Source organism: Balaenoptera physalus (genome assembly GCF_965194825.1).
Source record: "Balaenoptera physalus genome assembly, contig: HAP1_SCAFFOLD_1709, whole genome shotgun sequence".
NCBI lineage: Eukaryota > Metazoa > Chordata > Mammalia > Artiodactyla > Balaenopteridae > Balaenoptera > Balaenoptera physalus.
The window spans coordinates 49,533-72,010 of NW_028125092.1; the positions used below are offsets into that span (position 1 = coordinate 49,533).

The 22,478-nt window shown below is 42.1% G+C and overlaps 1 long non-coding RNA gene and 1 pseudogene across 13 annotated transcripts; one reads left to right on the top strand and one right to left on the bottom strand.

Moving 5' to 3' along the window:
* Positions 1-2,581: 2,581 nt before the first annotated feature.
* On the bottom strand, positions 2,582-22,380 carry LOC309654019. Of its 12 annotated transcripts, none has more exons than XR_014259725.1 (5): positions 22,295-22,380; positions 10,837-10,897; positions 4,693-4,866; positions 4,489-4,535; positions 2,582-3,805 (listed from the first exon to the last, which is right to left on the bottom strand). It is a non-coding gene; the product is annotated as an uncharacterized lncRNA (long non-coding RNA). The 12 variants fall into 12 exon arrangements; XR_014259727.1 differs by having other exon boundaries at positions 10,837-10,893; positions 22,295-22,311; XR_014259728.1 differs by lacking the exon at positions 22,295-22,380 and adding an exon at positions 22,166-22,180.
* Positions 6,696-9,640, top strand: LOC309654018 (RING finger protein 11-like; annotated as a pseudogene). The gene is made up of 3 exons: positions 6,696-7,677; positions 7,892-9,401; positions 9,537-9,640. The product of its transcript is annotated as an RING finger protein 11-like (transcript).
* Positions 22,381-22,478: the final 98 nt, after the last annotated feature.

Below are 22,478 nucleotides of genomic sequence, written 5' to 3' on the forward strand. Positions count from 1 at the left end.
GGCCTTAAGTCTCACAACCACCAGATAGGTATTTCAGAAAACAAGAGGTTCACGACACATCTCTGAAAGGTTTGAGTTGCCCTATTCAGGTGTGATTATAGTGGGGGAATAGGGAAATCTACCAGAGAAGTGGCTAGGGCTCAGAGTTATCCTAGGGGCAGCTGACGACAGGGGCAGAGCCAAGGGAACTGCTGCATCAGGAGGCCCACGAATAGGGCCTGGTATGTAAATCACGATGTACTCAACACCTAAGCACGAGGGGAGCGAATGCACTATTCAGTTAACCTTGGCAACGACGGGCAAGGCCGGTATTCCTGTGCCACTTCACTTACAGAGGTGCAGCAAAGGGCTGAGGTCACATCCCATGTGGAGGTACAAGGACTCAACTTGAGGCCCAAATGCCTCTGAAGTCCTCTGTATTTGCAGATGCCCGTAGGCGGCCAACCTGGCTTTCAGAGCACAGCATCCTGAGGTTACTGGTGGACGAGATCAAACTTCTGCACGCGCCTAAATATTAACTTGAGGGGCTTCCTCCATTGAGCAGGGCACGTGCCGCCTTTTGTAAACATCACCATCAACTGAAACGCATGAGAAAAAATCCGACGGAAGCGTCCACTCTCACGGGTGAGAGTGGTGGGGGCACGCGCACTGGGCAGCAGCTCCAACAGCCACAGGACGCAGGCGCCCAGGGGTTCAGAGGCTCCCTGGGAGGCCTCGTGGGGCAGCTCGAGGGAGTGACGATGGGAGAGAGCGGCAGGGGTGGGCGTGAAAAGGAATGCAGTGGGGAGAAGGGAGAGATGGAGACAGTGGATAGTGACTATGGGAAAACGGGCAATTTTCATTTTCAAAATTATTTTTTTGAGATGTCATTCACATGCCATAAAATTCACCTTCTGAAACTGCAAATTCAGTGTCATTTAGTACATCCACAAGCCTATGCAACCATCACCGGCATCTAACCCATCACGTTTTCATCACCCCAAAAAGAAGCCCCCTTAAGCATCAGCAGGCACTCTTCATCCCCTCTTCCTTCAGTCCTGGCAACCATTAATTTGCTTTCTGTCGCTATGGTTTTTGCCTTTTCTGGACATTTCATGAAATAATACAAATGTGACCGCTGTCTCTGGCTTCTTTCACTTAGCATAATGTTTTCAAGTTCGTCCATGTTGTAGCATGTGTTAGTACTTCATTCCTTTTTATGGCTGTATAATATTTCACATATACACCACATTTTAAAAATCCATTCATCCACTGATGGGCATTTGGGCTTTTTTCACTAATAATGTCCATTTTTTGAGAGTTTATTCTGTGCCAGGCAGCACCAGGCTAAGTTACTGACCTTACTTCACAGATAAAGAGGCTTGGAGAGTGTGAAGAGTTTGCCCAAGATTAAGAGCTAGCAATTGGGGGAACTGGGGTTTGAACTCAGGCAAACTTCACAGGTAATAGATTCACATGACAGAACACTAGAAAAGGTACACAAGGGTATTCAATGAAAAGTGACCCTTTTCCCCACGTTCCCCAGCCACACATTTCCCTCCTCAGAGACATCTGCTTTGGCCGTGCTGTGGATCCTTCCAGAGAAATATTTATACCCCAACATTTATGTATCACAATTTACTGACTAATCTGTCCCACTGATTTGAAATGTCACTTTTATGGTATAACAGATTCTTATACATACATATATATATATATATATATATATATATAAATGTATTTATTTATTTATTTTTGGCTGCTTTGGGTCTTTGTTGCTGTGCGCAGGCTTTCTCTAGTTGCGGCAAGCGGGCTTCTCATTGCGGTGGCTCCTCGTGTTGCCGAGCACGGGCTCTAGGCGCGTGGGCTTCAGTAGTTGTGGCACACAGGCTCAGTAGTTGTGTCTCACGGGCTTAGCTTCTCCACGGCATGTGGGATCTTCCTGGGCCAGGGATCGAACCCATATCCCCTGCATTGGCAGGAGGGTTCTTAACCACTGCACCACCAGGAAAGCCCCTTATACGTATTTACTCTTTTCAGAGCTGTCCTGACTCTTTTTTGCCTATCTGTTATGTTTGCCATTTCTCTAAAATTCTTTTTATCTTCTTTTAGATTTAAAAAAATTTTTTCCTCTTCTTGTTTGTTTCTCTTAAGGCATTATCCATTATGTTCATTCACTCGTATTATTTTATTTAATTTAATTAATTAACTTATTTATTTTTGGAGGTGTCGGGTATTAGTTGCAGCACGTGGGCTCTTTGTTGCAGTGCGTGGGCTCTTCCTTGCGGCTCGTGGGCTCTCCAGTTGTGGCGCGTGGGCTCCAGAGCACGTGGGCTCAGTAGTTGCGGCGTGCGGGCTTAGTTGCCCTGCAGCATGTGGGATCTCAGTTCCCCAACCAGGGACCGAACCTGCATCCCCTGCATTGCAAGGTGGATTCTTAACCACTGGACAACCAGGGAAGTCCCCACTCTTGTATTATTTTAAATTTAGTCCTCACTTCTGAAACTTTTTTCTTTTATTTTGAATTCTGTCTTGAGTTCTATCATCTTACCTAATTCTGGTTTATGCTGTTCTTTCATCTTTTTTTTATTATGGTAAAATATACATAAAACAAAATTTATTATTTCAACCATTTTCAAGTATACAATTCAGTGACATTAAATACATTCACAATGCTGTGCAACCATCACCACTGTGCAAATTCAAAATAATTATGTCAAAAGATTGAGCAGGACATCAGAAAGATGGAGGCAGCAGCATAGTTTCTGAATCTCTCCAAACCCTTTCATGGAAGAAGATCAACTAAAACCAAACACCCATAGGTGGCATTTATCAGCATTTACCATTTCCAGAACTTTTTCACCATCCCAAACAGAGACTCTATAGCCACTAAACAATAACTTCCCATTCCCTCCTCGATCCATGTTCTTTCATCTTTCGCATTGTTTTTCCTAACGTCTTTTAGCCTACTTTGAAATAATAGGTTACAGTTTTGATCTGTTTTGTGGACCTGTCTTTTCCAACTTGATTTTATTGTCTGAAGACATGCTATTCTGCTCCTTATTCTCTTTTTTCTTACACTACCTCTGTACGGGATTTGATCCCAATCCTTTTCTGTTACTGATTTTTGGGTGAAAAAAGTTTTACAGCACTTTGAAAAGGTGGTGCGAGGCCATGTGGAAACATGTTCTTCATGGCTGTTTCATCAATGCTTCACTTATACTGCTTTGGAATAACTGTTTTCCAGGAGGCATAAACCAGTGGGCTTTATCATTGGACAGAGTGCAGAGAAAGGACCCCACGAAAGCTGATCACCTTAGCAGAAATGACTTAGTTATGATTTCACCCAAGATTGGTCACAAACCAGCCTGGGAAACTCAAGGAACCAGAGACAAGGCATAATGCCATCTTTCCTTCTCTCTGCCTCAGCTCTCAAGGATTGGTCACCTCCATGTTATTAGTAACTATTATTTGGTTTCTGTTCATAATTACTATCAGAAGACACAGCACTTAGGGGCCTAATTACACTGCCCAGCTACGCACCATTCTTCTTCATTTTGGCTTCCTGTCCACCAGCAGGAACCTGATTTAGTTTTGTTCTCCCTTCACCACAGCCCAGTAATTTTTGTGCATGACTCTCAGTCTCACCAGAATCTGTATCTCTCACTCTGCCCCAACATTCCACCCCATCATTCGCTCCCTGAAGTGTACTCTAGAAATTTCGGTCAACTCGATATTTTACCACTGTTCACCATCTCTTATGAAACCAGAAGACGAGCAGCTTTCTTATGGAATGATGGAGAACTTGTAAAGATAAAACACCAGTCTGCAGGAGAAAGGGAAGAAGAGAATGATGGAAATCGTTTCTGGAAAACTAGTTTTACATTACGTTTTGTTTGTTCCTGGTAAAGAAACTGAAATCTTCTAAACATTAAAAAAAAAACTAAACCACTAAATTCAATAATACAGGAATATAACTTTTAAAAAAAATTTCTTTGGCTGCGTAGCACGTGGGATCTTAGCTCCCCAACTAGGGACTGAACCCAGGCCTGCTGCATTGGAAGCGCAGAGTCTTCACCACTGGACGACCAGGGAAGTCCCAGGAATATAACTTTTAAAGGAGAAGTTATAAACCCCTTGGTTACATGAACTGGAGATTTTTAGTGAGAAGTCATGTATTTTAAATGACTTGGAGCTTTAAAGGAAGGAAGGAAGGAAGAAAAAGGGACTTCCTTGGTGGGGCAGTGGATATAATATCAAAAGTAAATTAATTAATTAAATAAATTTAAAAAAGAAAAAAAATGCTGAAATCCACTGACTAATTATTCAGGCTATTATATCTTGCTATTTCCAGATACATCCCTTTATAAACTTTTGGTAAAAGGTTATCGTATATCAGAACAAATGAATTACAGACTTTTCTATTTTTCCAAAATTTGAGAAATTCCCTTACATTTCTCCCTTCAAATTTTATAACAAGGGAAAAGTAGTGACAACCCTTATACTTACATTCAATTGCATCATCTGGCCACATGCCTTCTACATCAATCAAATATCTACAAAACAACAAAATTCGAGTCATTTGTAAATAAAAAGGAAAGAAAATCAAGTTTTTACAAAAAAGGGTCCAATTGTGCTTTACAAATATAGATAGAAAAATCCTAAGAAAATATCAGCATATCTAATCAATAATTATTAAAGAATGATATATACCATGACTACAAAAAGGCTTTATTCCGGAGTTTCCCTGGTGGCGCAGTGTTGAGAATCTGCCTGCCAATGCACGGGACACGGATTCGAGCTCTGGTCTGGGAAGATCGCACATGCCCCGGAGCGACTGGGTCCGTGAGCCACAACTACTGAGCCTGCGCGTCTGGAGCCTGTGCTCTGCAACAAGAGAGGCCGCGATAGTGAGAGGCCCGCCCACCGCGATGAACAGTGGCCCCCGCTTGCCGCAACTAGGGAAAGCGCTCGCATAGAAACAAAGACCCAACACAGCCAAAAAAAAAAAAAAAAAAAAAAAAAAAAAAGGCTTTATTCCAAGGACCAAGGATGCAAGGATAACGCAACTTTAGAAAATCTATTAATATAGTTATTTACATTAATACAACAATTTAATTAATAAATGAAAGAGAATAAAATACAGGACCAAACTGGCAGATGTTAAAAAGTTATCTGATAACATACAACGGGTCAGTTTCGGTCAAAATGCTTTGTACACTAAAAACAGGAGACTTAATATGACAGAGTATTCATCAAGAACCAACAAATAACAAAAGACAAATTAGGACAAATATTAACATCATATCTAAAAAAACCCCATCTAACCAACCATAGGAGCCAGAAACTTAGGCATCACCATCACTGACAGCTATTTCTCCCTCACCCTCATCCTCAACCCACCACCAGTGCTGACAATGATACTGCCTACATACCTCTAGAATCTGTCCACATCTTTCCACCAAAATGACCACCATACCCTGGTCCAAGCCACCATTATGCCCAATTTCTACACAAGTCTCCTAACTTGTTTCCTCGCTTCCACTCTTTCTCCCTGCAGTGTATTCTCCACTCGGTAGCAAAACGATAGGTTGAAAATGCAACTGGGTATGTTCCACACACTCACCTTCAACAAAAAAAAGTTCAATGGTTTTCTATTACTCTTCAAGTCTGAAACCTTAAACATAAGCCTGCACGATCGAGCTCCTACCCACACTTGCAGCTCCATTATAATGACATGCTCCCCCAACGGCCCCACCTTCCTGGCCAGTTCCTCCAACACAGCATATGCTTTCCTCTTATAGGGTCTTTTGCTATTCCTTATGCTCAGAAATCTCTCCCCAACGTCCCTATCGGGTTAATACCTACTCATCCTTCAGATATCAGCTGAAACATCCCTAAACCTTCTCTAATCTCCATGATGAGATCAAATCCTCCCTAAAATATGCTCTCATGGTACCATGTCCCTCTCCTTGGCACTTGTCAGAGTTGTAATTCTACATGCAGAGTGTGATACTTGAATATCTATTCCCTCTCTGGACTGCTAGAATTCACAAAGGGCAGGTCAAGTCTCCTCACTCACAAAATTTCTCAAGTCTTTTTGCTAGCACCCAGCACAGTGCTTAAACATAACAGATGCTCAATAAGTATTTCCTGCACGAACAACCATACATTGGTACAGTGTAGCAACACCCACAAAAAGCATAAGGGCATAAACTCCTTGATGCAGAAGTCCCATTCTGAGTGAAGTTAACTGAGACAAAGCATATATATTCAAAGATGTTCACACAGGAATGTTCATTACTTTGACGTTTTATAATATCAAAAACTTCTGACTTGTACATGTTCATCAGTAAGCAAAGGAACAATGCAGCCTTAAAAAAATAATAAATAAACCAATCAACAGACAAAGGATTAATCTCCAAAATATATAAATAGGTCATGCAGCTCACTATTAAAAACACAAACAACCCAATCAAAAAATGGGCAGAAGACCTAAATAGACATTTCTCCAAAGAAGACATACAGATGGCCAAGAGGCACACGAAAAGCTGCTCAACATCACTAATTATTAAAGAAATGCAAATCAAAACTACAATGAGGTATCACCTCACACCGCTTAGAATGGGCATCATCAGAGAATCTACAAACAGCAAATGCTGGAGAGGATGTGAGGAAAGGGAACCCTCTTGCACTGCTGGTGGGAATGTAAACTGATACAGCCACTATGGAGAACAGTATGCAGGTTCCTTAAAAACTAAAAATAGAATTACCATATGACCCAGCAATCCCACTACTGGGCATATACCCAGAGAAAACCATAATTCAAAAAGACATATGCACCCCAATGTTCACTGCAGCACTATTCGCAATAGCTAGGTCACGGAAGCAACCTAAACGCCCATCGACAGATGCACGGACAAAGAAGATGTGGTACGCATATACAATGGAATATTACTCAGCGATAAAAAAGAACGAACTTGGGTCATTTGTAGAGACGTGGATGGACCTAGAGACTGTCATACAGAGTGAAGTAAGTCAGAAAGAGAAAAACAAATATTATATATTAATGCATATATGTGGAATCTAGAAAAGTGGTACAGAAGAACCGGTTTGCAAGGCAGAAATAGAGACACAGATGTAGAGAACAAACGTATGGACATCAAGGGGGGAAAGCGGGGCAGGGCGGGGGCCGGTGGTGGTGAGATGAATTGGGAGATTGGGATTGACATATATACACTAATATGTATAAAACAGATAACTAATAAGAACCTGCTGTATAAAAAATAAATAAATTTTAAAAATTCAAAAATAAATAAATAAATAAACTAATTAATTAAAAAAAAAAAAAAAAAAAAAAGAATGAGGTTGGGAGACTGTCAAAACAGCACACAGATCACACACTCAAGTCCCGGAAGATGGGGAACTGCCTTAAGTCCCCCACTTCGGATGACATCTCCCTGCCTCACAAGTCTCAGTCCGACTGGGCTAGCTTTGGCAAGGGGACGGAGCTGGATCAGGAGCTGCTGCTGCCATATCTGGATCAAGTTCCAGTTTTGGTCTCTCATCCAACACCTAGTCAGACTCGCCTAGCACCTCAGCTGAGAGGAGCAAATTAGGATAGCTCAAAGAATAGGCCTCATACAGCATCAGCCTGAAGGAGTTTATGACCCTGGAAGAAACGGATCAGAAAAAAGGATCCGGGGGACTTCCCTGGTGGTGCAGCGGCTAAAGACTCCACACTCCCAATGCAGGGGGCCCGGGTTCGTTCCCTGGTCAGGGAACTAGATCCCACATCCATGCCGCAACTAAGAGTTTGCATGCCACAACTAAGGAGCCCACCGACTGCAATTAAGACCCGGCGCAACCAAATAAATGAATAAATAAAATAAAACAAATATTTAAAAAACAGATCGGGGAGTGTGTGATCTGTATGATGCACTTTGTTTATGAGAACCCAATTTGATTTCTGCTGTGTATGCAGATCACCTGGGCTGTACAGATGACTGGCTGATGAGATCCTTCACGTGCCCCTCCTGCATGGAGACAGTTGATGCAGCACTGCTTTTGTCCTACGAGACTAACTGAGCCAGTGTCTCTCACCTGACTTCAAGTGAACCATCATTTTTGGTGGTTTTGATCTTTTGTCGTTGAGCCCAAAGAGCCAGGGATTAGGAATTAAGATCATGCATGAAAGTTTCCTAAAAATTCCTGAACGGCTGCAGATGTTGGGGAAAAGCACGTGATATTTTAGAAATTTAGGGGGAAAAAGTAGGATGGTATTTTTATGTAAAGCCTTCACCCCGTGTTGAAAAATATAATTGTTATTTAGATCTTGTTATTCCTCCAGTACATAGGAATTGTGTAAAGTGTTACAGCAGCTATATATGTTTCAATTGTGTGTCAAAGATTAGGATAAAGATAGTGGTTGTTTTTCCTAAGTGAGATAACTTTCTTCTTCCCCCTACCCAAATTCTTTTCTGAAGTTGCTGGCATTTGGGTCAAGGTTTTATTAAAAGCCACATTTTAGAACACTGGCACAAAAAAAGGAGTTTTAAGCTGGTTTGCATAGTTCTTTTTTTGTTTTAGAATAAACATAGAGCACTTATTTTTTACTTTATAGGAACTCTACAAGTTAAGGTCCCATTGTTCTTTTGCTGTGATTGTTGTTACTACTGATGTTGCTGTTTTCTGTCTTTGCTGGTTCTTTCTAATCTACCATTTGTCATTATTGGCATATGATCATCTCAGGGTCACAAGATGGCTGCTGTAAAACCAAATATCATATTCTCACAAAACAAGGAGGAAGCAGAAAAAGAGCCCAAATGGTCATTTTCCTAATGCCTATTTATCTTTTGTCAGAGAAAAATATCATTCTCATAAGCACAATAACAGCCTTCCCTTAATTACTCATTTGCCAAAACAGACTGATATGACCATTCATAAGACAATTCATGGCAAAGAGGGATATGATAATGATTGTCTTAGCCTAACAAGGATTTATCCACTCAAGCTGAATGCTTCACTCCTCAAAAAAGTCATAAAGTTCTATGAGCAAGGAAGAACTACTAAGTGACTGTTAAGTGAACCATCAGAATTGTTTGTCCAAGACCATACGATTCTTTCTTTCCACTGGAAATGGAATTCATTGCCTTAGGTCTTTTTAAATAGTGTACTATTACTGTTGGGGCTGGCTCTGTGCTTGAAAACCAGCTGAAAACCAGTTATAACCTGTTACAAGTGCTGTATCTGTTTGCAGTTAAGAAATGCAGAATTCAAAGTGATCTCCTAGCTTGTAGGCAAACTGAGATTCACTGTCCCTCTTCTATAAAAAAAATGAGCTAATGTGTCCAGAAACTAACTCTAGTAAAGTGGGGTTTAACATTACCCTTTCTTATGAGTTTCGTCAAATTATTTTGGTGGTTAACATGGTGATAATTAAAAGTCAAGGTAAATTTTAAATATTAAGAATTCTGATGTATGGAGCTTGACTTATGCCACCATGCTTATGTAAAAATGAAAGTGGCACCATGGTTAAACTGAGAAAAGTTTCTCAGTTGTAACAATTTTGATTTATTCTTTCCTGTGACCTCCTTCCCTGTTGTCTTGAAGCACAGCAAAAGGATACTGCATGTCTTCTTACGGTAGTGCTGAGGTTATTGAAGTTATATAAAACACATCTCAGTCTCTGTTTCTTGGAAGGAAAGTCCTGCTAGTTGACTGACAATTCTAAGCAGGGAGAATTTAGAGAAATGTGTTTCATGTTTCGCACACAAATGAAGAATCTGTATAATCACGACTTCACAGCTGTGATCTCAAAAAAGAAGGAATTTCTCTCTTTCTATTTTTCTTGCACATAACGTAAGAACACTCTGAATCTCTAAGCTTCTGAAGCGTTAGTAGAGATGGTCTAGTAAAGATGTAGTTGTAATGTTTTACCCATTTAGCATGTGTTTATTTTTCCTTATGTACTCCAAGGTGACATATTTGTTCAGCTCAGTGATATTACAGCTAAAAAAATCATTCATTAGTAAAAGGAGAAGCAATCTCAACCTAACAAATCAGAAGTGTTTCTTATTATTTTATATTGAGTTGAATATTTGACTCTTAACACTTTTTGCTACATACAAAACACAAGTCCCTTGAAGGGTTCTTCATAAGTGCATTATACAAGGATTTAGTATGTCATAAGCACTTAAAGATTTGACATTCAACTGTAGTAGTATCCATGTTGGTTACTTTTCTTACGAGCCCCATGATGAGTTGGAGAAACACTGAAAGAATTAGAGTATCAGGTTCTATTAAATTGTTACATGTATCTTGCTTAAGTTTGTGCTCATTTATTTATATCCAACTACATAAAGCAAATTTGGAGGAAAAAAAAGAATAATAAATAAATAAGAATGAGGTCTCCAAATATTGTCAGAGGAAGATGTCCTCCATATATTAAATTATAAACCAGAATGTCTAAAACACTATACCATTAAATCACATGTACAGTCAGTTCTGTATATCCAACGGTTCCATAACCTGCAGATATGGAAGCCCGACTGTACTACACCATTTTACATACGGGACTTGAGCATCCGAGGATTTTCGGATCCATGGGGAGTCCTAAAACCAATCCCCCTGCAGATACCAAGGGACCATTGTATATGCTTATATCTGCATTTTTTACGTCTGAAAAAATATGTGCTAAATTATTACTGGTGGTAACATCTGAGTAGGGGGCAAAATTGCCTTCCACTTCATACACTTCTCTGACTGCATTTTTTGCATTCAGCTTACATTAGCTTACATTACTATTGTAAACAGAACAATTTAAACATGCTCTGCCTCTTGGGGTTGGCAACTCACCTGCACATGAGGTAGCCAGTCCTGTTGAAACCATGGGTACAGTGGACACCAAGAAGTCTGTCTAGAAAACAGGGAATATGGAATTAAGTAAGCGAAGTAGATACACTAAAAACAAGTTAGACAATTTTCTCAAGAGTAGCCTTTATTAGTTACCACAACACTACCACTATCCTGAAAAGGAAAAACTCTGAAGAAAAGAGTGTTTTTGCAGGAACGTACTATAAAGAATTAACTACTATACAGTCAAAATTCATTGTCTCTGGGAAATTTTGCATAGCCTCCAATCAGATGCAATAGTGTGGACTGGAGAATGCCCATCAGGAACTGATCTGACTACAGAAAAAGGGAGTGGAAAAAAAAAACAGGCTATCAGAAGAACAGAATTTGTTTCTGAGTGAAACAAATGGAATGCCTTCACTTTTAATGCTCAATAATAAAAAGAACAAACGGTTTCTGAAGGGCTCTTGGGGTCCCCCAAAGCACTTCCATTCCTTCTCTCCTTCACTGCTCCTCACACGCCACGGGTTTATGTGCCTGTGGAGTTCTCGGGTTAAGTAGCACTGTTCTTGTTTCACAATGAAAAAGTAAGGCTCGAGACGTAAGCCCAAGCTGCACAGCAGGCAAACAGAAAAAAGACTAGAATCGAGTCTCAGATTTTTCCAACTATGCCACAGTATTTTGTGGTCCAGGACTTAAAAAAAATTATATGAGAGAGTAAATAAAAAACAACAACATGTAGCTGATCGCTGCAAAAGCTATGTCTGTGACTAGGTGGTGTCTGGCATTCGTCATCTCCTGCCTGGATTACTACCACCCTACAATTCTAACAATCTCTTCTATTTCAACTGATCCTCCATATGGAAGATGTTCTCTCTCTAAAATATAAACTTGGCTGGATTGCTCTGTTGCTGAAAAATCTGTTGTAGCAATGCAACTTCCCTAACACGAAGCGTCTGCAACTTCTCCAGAGTCCCTGCTCCTGCCGTCAGTTCGGCATCGGCTACCGGTACCTCTTTCCAGACACTCATGGGTAGTGCCTACCTTTACCAACATTCTAGCACGACTATGTTACCTGGAGTTACTGACCACAGCCAGATCTCCACTTCAGCTCCTTCCTATCTAGCTGTTCTTGAGTGGGACATCACAGGAAGCACTGAAAAGAATTCCTCTTCACTCGGAGACTTTACTCTGGCACTCACTGACCGGCACCCAGCTGCTTCCTCCATGTTTATGGCAGCCCAGTATGATAAAACTTCAGATGCCAATAACATGGTCCCTCTATATCCATCACTTACTGCCAGGCTTGCTTAGGTAACACCATCTCAGATTCCAAATCAGGAGCATAGCCGCCTGTCACTTCCCTACCAGGAAGGAAGCCAGGTATATTACTATAACCAAGGCACACTGGGGTCTTCACTGTATGGAGAACTTGGCTCCTGCCCGCAATCCTATGGCTCCGCGTCATACACAGGAAGTAGGGCCTCTGCGCAACCAGAAATGGGAATGGGACTGAAGGAGATTCAGCCCGCAAATATCCGACCACCAGCTTCCACCTCTGCAATCTGCCACCCTGTGTCTGCTCAACGCATCACAGAAACAAGTTTTCAAGGTGAGTATACAAACGGCAGAGCAAGTTGAAGAATGAGGTCGGCATTCACAAACGGGGTCAAATCGACAGCTGGGAAGGGGTGTAGAGACAGGTAGAATTTAGATCCTGAGCCTTTAATAACCACTACCTTCTCTCAGTGCTCTCTGTTTTTAGACTCTATGTAAGAACAGCTAGGGCTTCCCTGGTGGCGCCTGCCAATGCAGGGGACACGGCTTCGAGCCCCGGTCTGCGAAGATCCCACATGCCGTGCAGCAACTAAGCGCATGTGCCACAACGACTGAGCCTGCATTCCAGAGCCCGTGAGCCGCAACTACCGAAGCCCACGCGCCTACAGCCCATGCTCCGCAACAAGAGAGGCCACCGCGATGAGAAGCCCGCACACCGCAACCAAGAGTAGACCCCGCTAGCCGCAACTAGAGAAAGCCCGTGCACACCAATGAGGACCCAGTGCAGCCAAAAAAATAAATACGTAGAATAAATAAGTTCAATCAATCAATCAATCAATAAACGTAAATTAAAAACAAACAAACAAACAAAAAAACAGAACACCTAATGCAGGTGGGAAGGTGGGAGGGACACTGTAAAGGTCATCTATGCTACATGTACAAGAACCCCGAGAGCACACCAATAGGTACCACATTTTTCACTGCTGTAGCCGAGCATTCCCCCTGTACTACCACACTGTAGCACTCCCTTCCCTCGTCTACTGCTACAGTCTCTTTGGAAGGTGTTTCAGAACTCTTGTTATGAGAGTGCCAGTTGAACTGTCCTCACTTCCGTCATTTATACCAGGATTTAAGACCTTGTGGTCCGAGATCCTGTCCAGAGAGCAAGCAGGCTAAGACTCTGTCTTTGTTTCTATATTTCATCAGAAAGGGCTCTACCCCCTCTCCTAGTTCATGGTGTGAAGTGTTCTTAGCCTCTCGGGAAAGTGGGGAGAATTCAAAGGACTCTCTATGAGAATGCTAGGCTTTGTAAAACATTTCAGTTTTTTAAAAAGAAGACTCATTTTGTATTGGACTTAACAACAGTCCTATGAGATACAAAGAGAGCCAAGGATCAGTGACATGAAATGATCACCAGTAAGAATTACAACAGTCACCGCTTACCTCGTAGCATAGGGCACACTGTCCATGATCCTTAAGAAGAGTTAGTAGAAATGCCTTGCCCATCTTGCCCCTGAACCCCTTGAAAGGTACACGACTGCTGTGTTGGTGTTTAGGGGGAGCATCTCACTTACCCGGGACTGACTTCAACCTTGATTCCTCTGTAGTGATGGAGACTTCCCCGCTGATGAAAAATTCCCTGGGATTGCAACCTCCAAGCCAGACCGCTTTCCTATGGAATGACAGAGAACTTCAGAGAACTTGTCAAGATGAAACACCAGTCAGTCTGCGGGAGAAAGGGAAGAAGAGAACGATGGAAATCGTTTCTGGGAAACTATTTTTACATTATGTTTTGTTTGTTCCTGGTAAATAAACTGAAATCTTCTTAACATTCAAACAAAATCTAAACCACTAAATTCAACAACACAGGAGTATAACTTTTGAAAAAAATTTCTTTGGCTGCGCAGCATGTGGGATCTTAGCTCCCCAACCAGGGATTGAACCCACGCCTGCTGCATTGGAAGCGCAGAGTCTTCACCACTGGACCACCAGGGAAGTCCCAGGAATAGAACTTTTAAAGGAGAAGGTATAAACCCCTGGGTTATATGAACTGGAGATTTTTAGTAAGAAGTCAATAGATCTTTTGTTAGGCACATTTTATGTTAGGCTGTCTCCCTGCACAGGACGCAGGCGCCTTGAAAATGGAAATCACATCCCTCTATAGTACGTCCCTCTTCTTTCTGCTTTGCAGTTTGCTGCTCCACTTGTTCAACCCCACCTAGTAATAACCTATACTTCCCTTGTTCCTGTTTTCCCATCTGGAAAACAGACAAAAGGCAACCAAACAACGCAAAGGTCTCAACAAATAAGGGATACCCAAAACCAGAGATGGCCAGAACTTCTGTATCCCTCATGAAACCTAGCCCGGTGTTCAATACTTAGGTATCATTAATACATGCGTGTTGACTGAAACAGTTGAAACGCAATTCTTCCACTTCCCAGTTTAGTTTTAGTCCTCATACAAAACCTGATCATCAAATTCCTTAATGCTAGGAATCACAGTGAAAAATAATTTCTCAACTGACTTCTGTCAGATGAGTGAGAACTAAGGTTAATTCAGTGTATCTGAAGCATAGAAAGTGAGGGCAAACGTGGCACAAGATGGGGCTAGAGAAGCAGAGAGGATTCTAGAGCACGCAGAGTCTTAAAGGCCACCAGTGTGTTTTCTATTCTCAAAACAATGTTTGTGAGCGATGTTTATGAGCAATGTTCCAACTTGCTTTGAAGCTTTCTTGTGTGAAGAATGGATTGGAGGGAAACAAGATATATGGACACTAGTTAGGACCTAATCGCAACAGACAGGCAAGTTCAGTATTAGGATGTTGAGGGAGAGCTGACAGATTCCAAAGAAATTCAGGAGATAAACTGAAGCGGGCTTCATGGGGTATGAGATGGAGGAAAGGAAGGTCTTAGGGAATTAAAGGGTTTACTGCACACATGAGCAGAGTCTCAAAATTAATCATTTGAATGTACAGAGGGGGATCGATCTCCCAAATGACACCGGTTAGGAAGCAACGGTACGCCCTGTAGAATTCCTAGAGACAGCACAAATCAACTGTTTCGATGGAAAATTCGGCGGGACCCTTGATTTCCATGGGAATATAGAGAAAAGAGACACTGATCTGGCTTGCAGGTATTTAGGAAGTTGTTAGCCTGACATCACATACTAGTCTCATGTAAGTAGGCCGTCTGAAGTATGAAGCTTAGGGGAAAAACCTTGAAGAAAACTTAAAAGCTTAAGCCACACCTCTATACTACACCACCTTTCACAGTTTCTTCTCAGATAAGCAGCATCCCCATCAGTGAAGAAACTCACATCCCATAATAGGAACAACAGGCCTAAAAATAAAATGTGTGTCTTTGGAGGTCCCATCTATGCGATATCTTCCTGGTACCAGAAAAGTCCCCAGGAAGATCGATCTTTGCACCCCTGAAAGCTTACCACCAAGGAAAATGACTAGGTCCATAGATTTCCTCCCTCAAACCAGCCTACCTCACACATAAATCACTAGCAACTCAGCCCTTAACTCACATTATCACAGTCACAAGAGTGGTTAGGGAGAAAAGCACTAACCAGGGGAACTAACACAGAGGCAATCCAGGCCAAGCTGGGCTGGTGGCAGATATCTGCTCCTTACGCTCGGGTGCATAATGCGACTCACCACAATGCCTTTTTCACAGACCCTTTTTAAAGTTTCTCCACAAAATCCAACAGCTCAAGTTAGTTCATGACGCTTCAAGGTAAACAATCGTCAAGAGAAAAACATGCAATATGTCTTACAATGTTGGATTCCTTACAAATAGGACAAGGAAATAACCATGTAGACAAAACCAGAGCATTTGAAAACATCTGCGTTCTACAAACATACCAGTGAATGCTATAAATAAGGTAATATGACATAAAACAAAATGAAAACTAGATGTGAGACTGTTCTCTTCAGTGTACAGACTTCATGGCAGTTGCTGCACGATCTAGCTACTTATATCTACAACTCTCTGTTCTGTTAATACAAAATGAGGCCCAAGTGTGTCAACTTGTTTCCCACAGAAACCAAAAAACCTACATGCATCTCTTTTCTCCGGTGCCCTTTCACCTTACCTGCTCCCAGTTCTCCACCAATGTCCTCCTCTTTCTCTAATTATTCTCCTCTTCATTGTGCTTGGCCTTGCACCCAAGCATGCAAGACAGAGAGTCCTAGAGGTCCGAGATTCTAGAGGGGCTGTTTGCAAGGGGGAGGAGATTACGGTAACTGCCACACTGTATATACTTCTGTGCAAAGAAAGAGGGACAGTGTTCAGAATGTCTCTCACATATAAAAAGAGCTGGATGGCAGGATACCTGTGTGGCCCAAGGAACTAGAGCTAGCAAATCATGGGCAAAACAATTGCAACCAAAGGCTGGAAGAGGAAAGGTCTGCAACCAGCTCTGTCTCCTGGCTCTCTGGTATTTGCTGCCAATGGGCAGAGTCTATTTCGTGAAGCATCAAGCACTGAAAAGAAGACTCCTGCTGCTGGAAGTTGACAGGAAGGAACATCCAATGCAAGACCAAGGCTTGTCCTAGAAGCAATGCCCATAATGGAAGAAAAAAAAAAAAAAAAAAGAAAGCGGAAGAGAAATGTTAAGTCGCAAGTCCAACCTGGCCCCCAGCCTAGCCCAGCCCAAGGAAGGTAGGAGTCAAGGAGAAGAAACTAAAAGAGAAGAGCCTTGGACCACAACATTCTCCACAGGGTACACTCAACAAACTTCACCCTGCTCTTTAACCAAGTTACAACTGTAATAGTTCAAACTACATGGCTCTTTCCTTCCTAAGGATACTAGTTAAATAAGATCTATATAGCTCTAAGTATATGATACATAAAATAGAATACTCTGTAGAATATAAGTAACTGTTAGTTAATTATATTAATGAACGTCTGTAAGAAATGTTGCAATGATTTCCCTAATGGAAGAGCCTGGGGGAGGTAAATCTGTCTTCTAGGATTTCCTCCCCAGAGCTCAGAAATTGAGGGGTTGTTTTAGCTCTCCTACGCTCTCTTCACCCAAGCCCGCCCTCCTGTTGGGGATCGGACCTCCCTATTGGCTAGCTCATACCTTTCAACTGCCTGCTTTGTGACATCACTCTCCTACCAAACCTACTACCACTTGGTAGAGGTCTTGGGGTTTCCGTGGAGCCGTTTGGACCAGTAACCAGTGACCTTTGTACTGGACACGTGCGCCGTTCAGCTGCAGCCACTCAGACATCCTCTAGTGTTGTCTCCTCATCCCTTGTACCTGCAGTTGATGTCTCCTCTTCTCTGACCATGTCAGGTAAGAAAAGAAACTTTGGAAAGTTTTGCGTTCGATTTCTTTTGCCCCTAAATTGAGGAGGAGATTCAAAATAGCGTGGAATAATGAGGGAAAGTATTGAACTACAAGTCTGGAGACCTAATTTCAGTTTTGACATTGACGTTTACTGTCTGTGTGACTTTGGACAAATCACTGACTGCCTCACAAAGCCTGCTGCTTTCCTTATCTGTTACGTTAGGATACCACATTGGGTTGATCACTCTGATCCCCTTCTTTTCCAATATTGAGCCTTAAAGGGTACCCATGTAGAAAATGAAATCAGAGACTTCTCAAAAGAGTGTTTCAACAGAAACATAGAAAAGCCAGGTGACACAGAAAACTAGCGATATATACCAAGATGTTTCATCTCCAATGGTCTCCCTCCACTAGTATTTCGACTAGTTGAAAAGAGAGAATAGGGAGAGAGGATGGAGAGTACTGGGCTATATAGGGAGGCACAGAGTCAAACGTAAGCAAGTTTAGGATTGTTTTCATTAGCACAGGCCAACAGGAACCAAGAGATGGGAAAAAAATATAAGAATGAAGAGGGAAAGCATAGAGGAGCTCTCAAGAAAGAGGCAGTTTGCCATGGAATGTTGATGGGAGCCAAAGATTTTAAATTAAAGCAGAAACAGCACAGAGGGAAATCTGCTCAGAGCAGGGCAAAACAAAGTTGATGGTAGCAAATCCTTACATTAACAGACTAAGAAGGAAAGTAAGGCCAGAACAGGGGATCACCAGGAAAGGCAGCCTATCAGAAAAGTCATACTCCGTTTTCTTTCTTTTATTGCCTCTCTGAATACAGCTGGCACTTGACAGTTTGGAATAGAAACACTTTAGAAGTATGTTTTAGAAATGATGCTTCCTAGAAACCAGAAACCAAAGTGGTTATCTAGGGGGCTGCTTTTCAGTGTTCTATTCTTTCTAATTTTTAAACTAGGTAGACATTTGACCAATTAAACATTTTAAATGATATCTTCTACATTGAATCAGAAGGACTATTTCCTTTGTGTGATATGTAGCTTCTAAGGCAAGGTTGCTTTTCATTTTTACAGTTATTTCCTTCCTAACACAGAGAGCACATTGATCAACAGCCATCGTTCGCTTGTAGATCTTAGCTACCGGAGAAGAAAAAGAAAAAGTCAAGCCCCACATCTCTAATTCCCCATTTAGGGAATTCCCTGGCGGTCCAGCGCTTTAGGACTCGGTGCTTTCACGGCCAGGGCCACGCGGCGCGGCAAAAGAAAAAAAGAAAACACAAACATCCACATTTATCTAAAACAATATTGTGGAGTCCTTTGGATTTTCTTACATTTGAAAATCTTTTTTAATTGGATTCTAGGGATGATGGTTTTTTGAGGTCTTGGGATGTCATCTTCTTGGATGTGGAAGATGATTCTAAGTTCTAGGATAAATACAAAAACCTTCTTGATACTTTTTAAGCTTCCTTTCTGCTTATTATATGAGTTATATTCATGGAAAGATATATTTCTCCTAGGCTTAATACCTGTTACTTGCTGGGTAAAAATATGAATGAGCACAATAATGAAACTCTTTTACACTTACTATTTTGCTGTCTGCTTTGTACCGGTTTTCATTGAAATACTTGTCTATATATGTTGTGGCTACCTATACATTCACATTTGTTGCATTCTGTTGCTTGTTATGCATTTTTTACTGATTTATCGTCTCTGTCTGTATGCATTGGCTAGGAATTCATTCACCTCTATCACCTCCATCGTGTTTTTTGGTTAATAGTATTCACTAAAATAGAGTGGGCAAAATTCACTTTCATAATATTGCATGTATGGTACAGAATGTCATTTGTTAGTAAATTCATTAGGCTTTGATACTTGCCCACATACCCCAGTTTTCATTAATATCTATGGATTTCTTTTTCGTTACGTAACATGTTTTTCATGATTTTTCTTTGTCTTTCTAGAACTTATTGTATCTTCCTCCATATAAATCATACGCAATAGATCAGCTTATTCATCTATTAATTATTACTGCTATTATTATTGGTGGTGGTGTTATAACCACTTTATAGATGAGTAATCTGAAGTAATCAGATAACTTTTCTCTTTCCAAAAGCACTTAAGAAATCCACTTTCGGGTAATCATTTTGAGGTAGGATGAGAAACCAGGCTTGAAGAGGGCAAAAATGACTCTTTCAGTTCACCAGTTGGACTGAGCTATACGTCAACTCTAGGTAATAGCGTGGGAACTGCACAAGCAAAGGGAGACACTGAAGATGACAATGGTAATGGCCGTACTGTTTTCTAATGGACAAAAAAAATGCTTATATTATAAGTTCTATTTCTCCTGCTTTCTGGCACTATCATGCTCAGAGTGGAGTCCTGGCAAGGAAGTCAGGATACTTAGGTTCTGAAACCTGGTAATGACACTAACATAATGAGAGAACCTGAACAAGTCAACCCGACCTCTCTGAGCCTCAGTTTCCTTACTCGTGAAATGAGACTGAAAAAAGAGAAAGTTCTCTAAGGGCCTCCTAGTTCTAAAATGCTTCCAGTCTAGGAAACAGCATAGAAGTCAATACGAGTGCAGGCTGAAGGGAAAGACAGGGCAGGGAGAAGGTTGCTTCCAGCCTAGAGAACAATGTCTGAACCATACCACTTGGCTCTTCTGCCCATCTGTGCCCAAGATGGGAGCACAGGCAGTTAATACAGAAGAGTGGAAAACTGCTCAGTCCTTACAGCCATCATTAACTGTCTGATTTTGGGTTTCTCAGGAAGGGTCGATAGTAGAGGTGTCCTGAGAGCAAGAACCTTAAGATAATGCTGTTCCTCAAACGTAGTGAGAATTTCTCAACCTCCCTGAGTTTTTCATGACCCTCTTGTTCTTACAGAAAATTTCCAAAATCCATCTCTACTTGGAACTCTAAATTCTCTGCAGCATTGTCTTCCTGTGGTGAGCAATGCAACTTCCCTAACACGAAGTGTCTGCAACTTCTCCAGAGTCTCTGCCCCTGCCGTCAGTTCGGCATCGGCTACCGGTACCTCTTTCCAGACACTCATGGGTAGTGCCTACCTTTACCAACATTCCAGCACGACTATGTTATCTGGAGTTACTGACCACAGCCAGATCTCCACTTCAGCTCCTTCCTATCCAGGTGTTCTTGAGTGGGACATCACAGGAAGCACTGAAAAGAATTCCTCTTCACTCGGAGACTTTACTCTGGCACTCACTGACCGGCACCCAGCTGCTTCCTCCATGTTTATGGCAGCCCAGTATGATAAAACTTCAGACGCCAATAACATGGTCCCTCTATATCCATCACTTTCTGCCAGGCTTGCTCAGGGAGCACCATCTCAGATTCCAAATCAGGGGCATAGCCGCCTGTCACTTCCCTACCAGGAAGGAAGCCAGGTATATTACTATAACCAAGGCACACTGGGGTCTTCACTGTATGGAGAACTTGGCTCCTGCCCGCAATCCTATGGCTCCGCGTCATACACAGGAAGTAGGGCCTCTGCGCAACCAGAAATGGGAATGGGACTGAAGGAGATTCAGCCCACAAATATCCGACCACCAGCTTCCACCTCTGCAATCTGCCACCCTGTGTCTGCTCAACGCATCACAGAAACAAGTTTTCAAGGTGAGTATACAAACGGCAGAGAAAGTTGAAGAATGAGGTCGGCATTCACAAATGGGGTCAAATCGACAGCTGGGAAGGGGTGTAGAGACAGGTAGAATTTAGATCCTGAGCCTTTAGTAACCACTACCTTCGCTCAGTGCCCTCTGTTTTTAGACTCTATATAAGAACACCTAGGGCTTCCCTGGTGGCGCCGTGGTTAAGAATCCGCCTGCCAATGCAATGCGGGGGACACGGGTTCGAGCCCTGGTCTGGGAAGATCCCACATGCCGTGGAGCAACTAAGCCCATGTGCCACAACGACTGAGCCTGCATTCTAGAGCCCGTGAGCCGCAACTACCGAAGCCCACGCTCCTAGAGCGCATGCTCCGCAACAAGAGAAGCCCGCACACCGCAACCAAGAGTAGACCCCGCTAGCCGCAACTAGAGAAAGCCCGTGCACAGCAATGAAGACCCTGTGCAGCCAAAAAAATAAATACGTAGAATAAATAAGTTCAAACAATCAATCAATAAATAAACGTAAATTAAAAAAACAAAAAAACAAAAAGAACACCTAATGCAGGTGGGAAGGTGGCAGGGACACTGTAAAGGTCATCTATGCTACATGTACAAGAACCCCGAGAGCACACCAATAGGTACCACATTTTTCACTGCTGTAGCCGAGCATTCCCCCTGTACTACCACACTGTAGCACTCCCTTCCCTCGTCTACTGCTACAGTCTCTTTGGAAGGTGTCTCAGAACTCTTGTTATGAGAGTGCCAGTTGAAGTGTCCTCACTTCCGTCATTTATACCAGGATTTAAGACCTTGTGGTCCGAGATCCTGTCCAGAGAGCAAGCAGGCTAAGACTCTGTCTTTGTTTCTATATTTCATCAGAAAGGGCTCTACCCCCTCTCCTAGTTCATGGTGTGAAGTGTTCTTAGCCTCTCGGGAAAGTGGGGAGAATTGAAAGGACTCTATATGAGAATGCTAGGCTTTGTAAAACATTTCAGTTGTTTAAAAAGAAGACTCATTTTGTATTGGACTTACAACAGTCCTATGAGATACAAAGAGAGCCAAGGATCAGTGACATGAAATGATCACCAGTTAAGCATTACAACAGTCACCGCTTACCTCGTAGCATAGGGCACTGTCCATGATCCTTAAGAAGAGTTAGTAGAAATGCCTTGCCCATCTTGCCCCTGAACCCCTTGAAAGGTACACGACTGCTGTGTTGGTGTTTAGGGGGAGCATCTCATTTACCAGGGACTGACTTCTCCCTTGATCCCTTTGTAGTGATGGAGACTTCCCTGGTGATGAAAAATTCCCTGGGATTGCAACCTCCAAGCCAGACGTTTTGTGTGACACAAACTCAAGAACTCCCCAAGTCCTGCAGTAGCAGAAACAGTCACATACTTGAGAGTAACCCACCATCTGAACTTGGGGA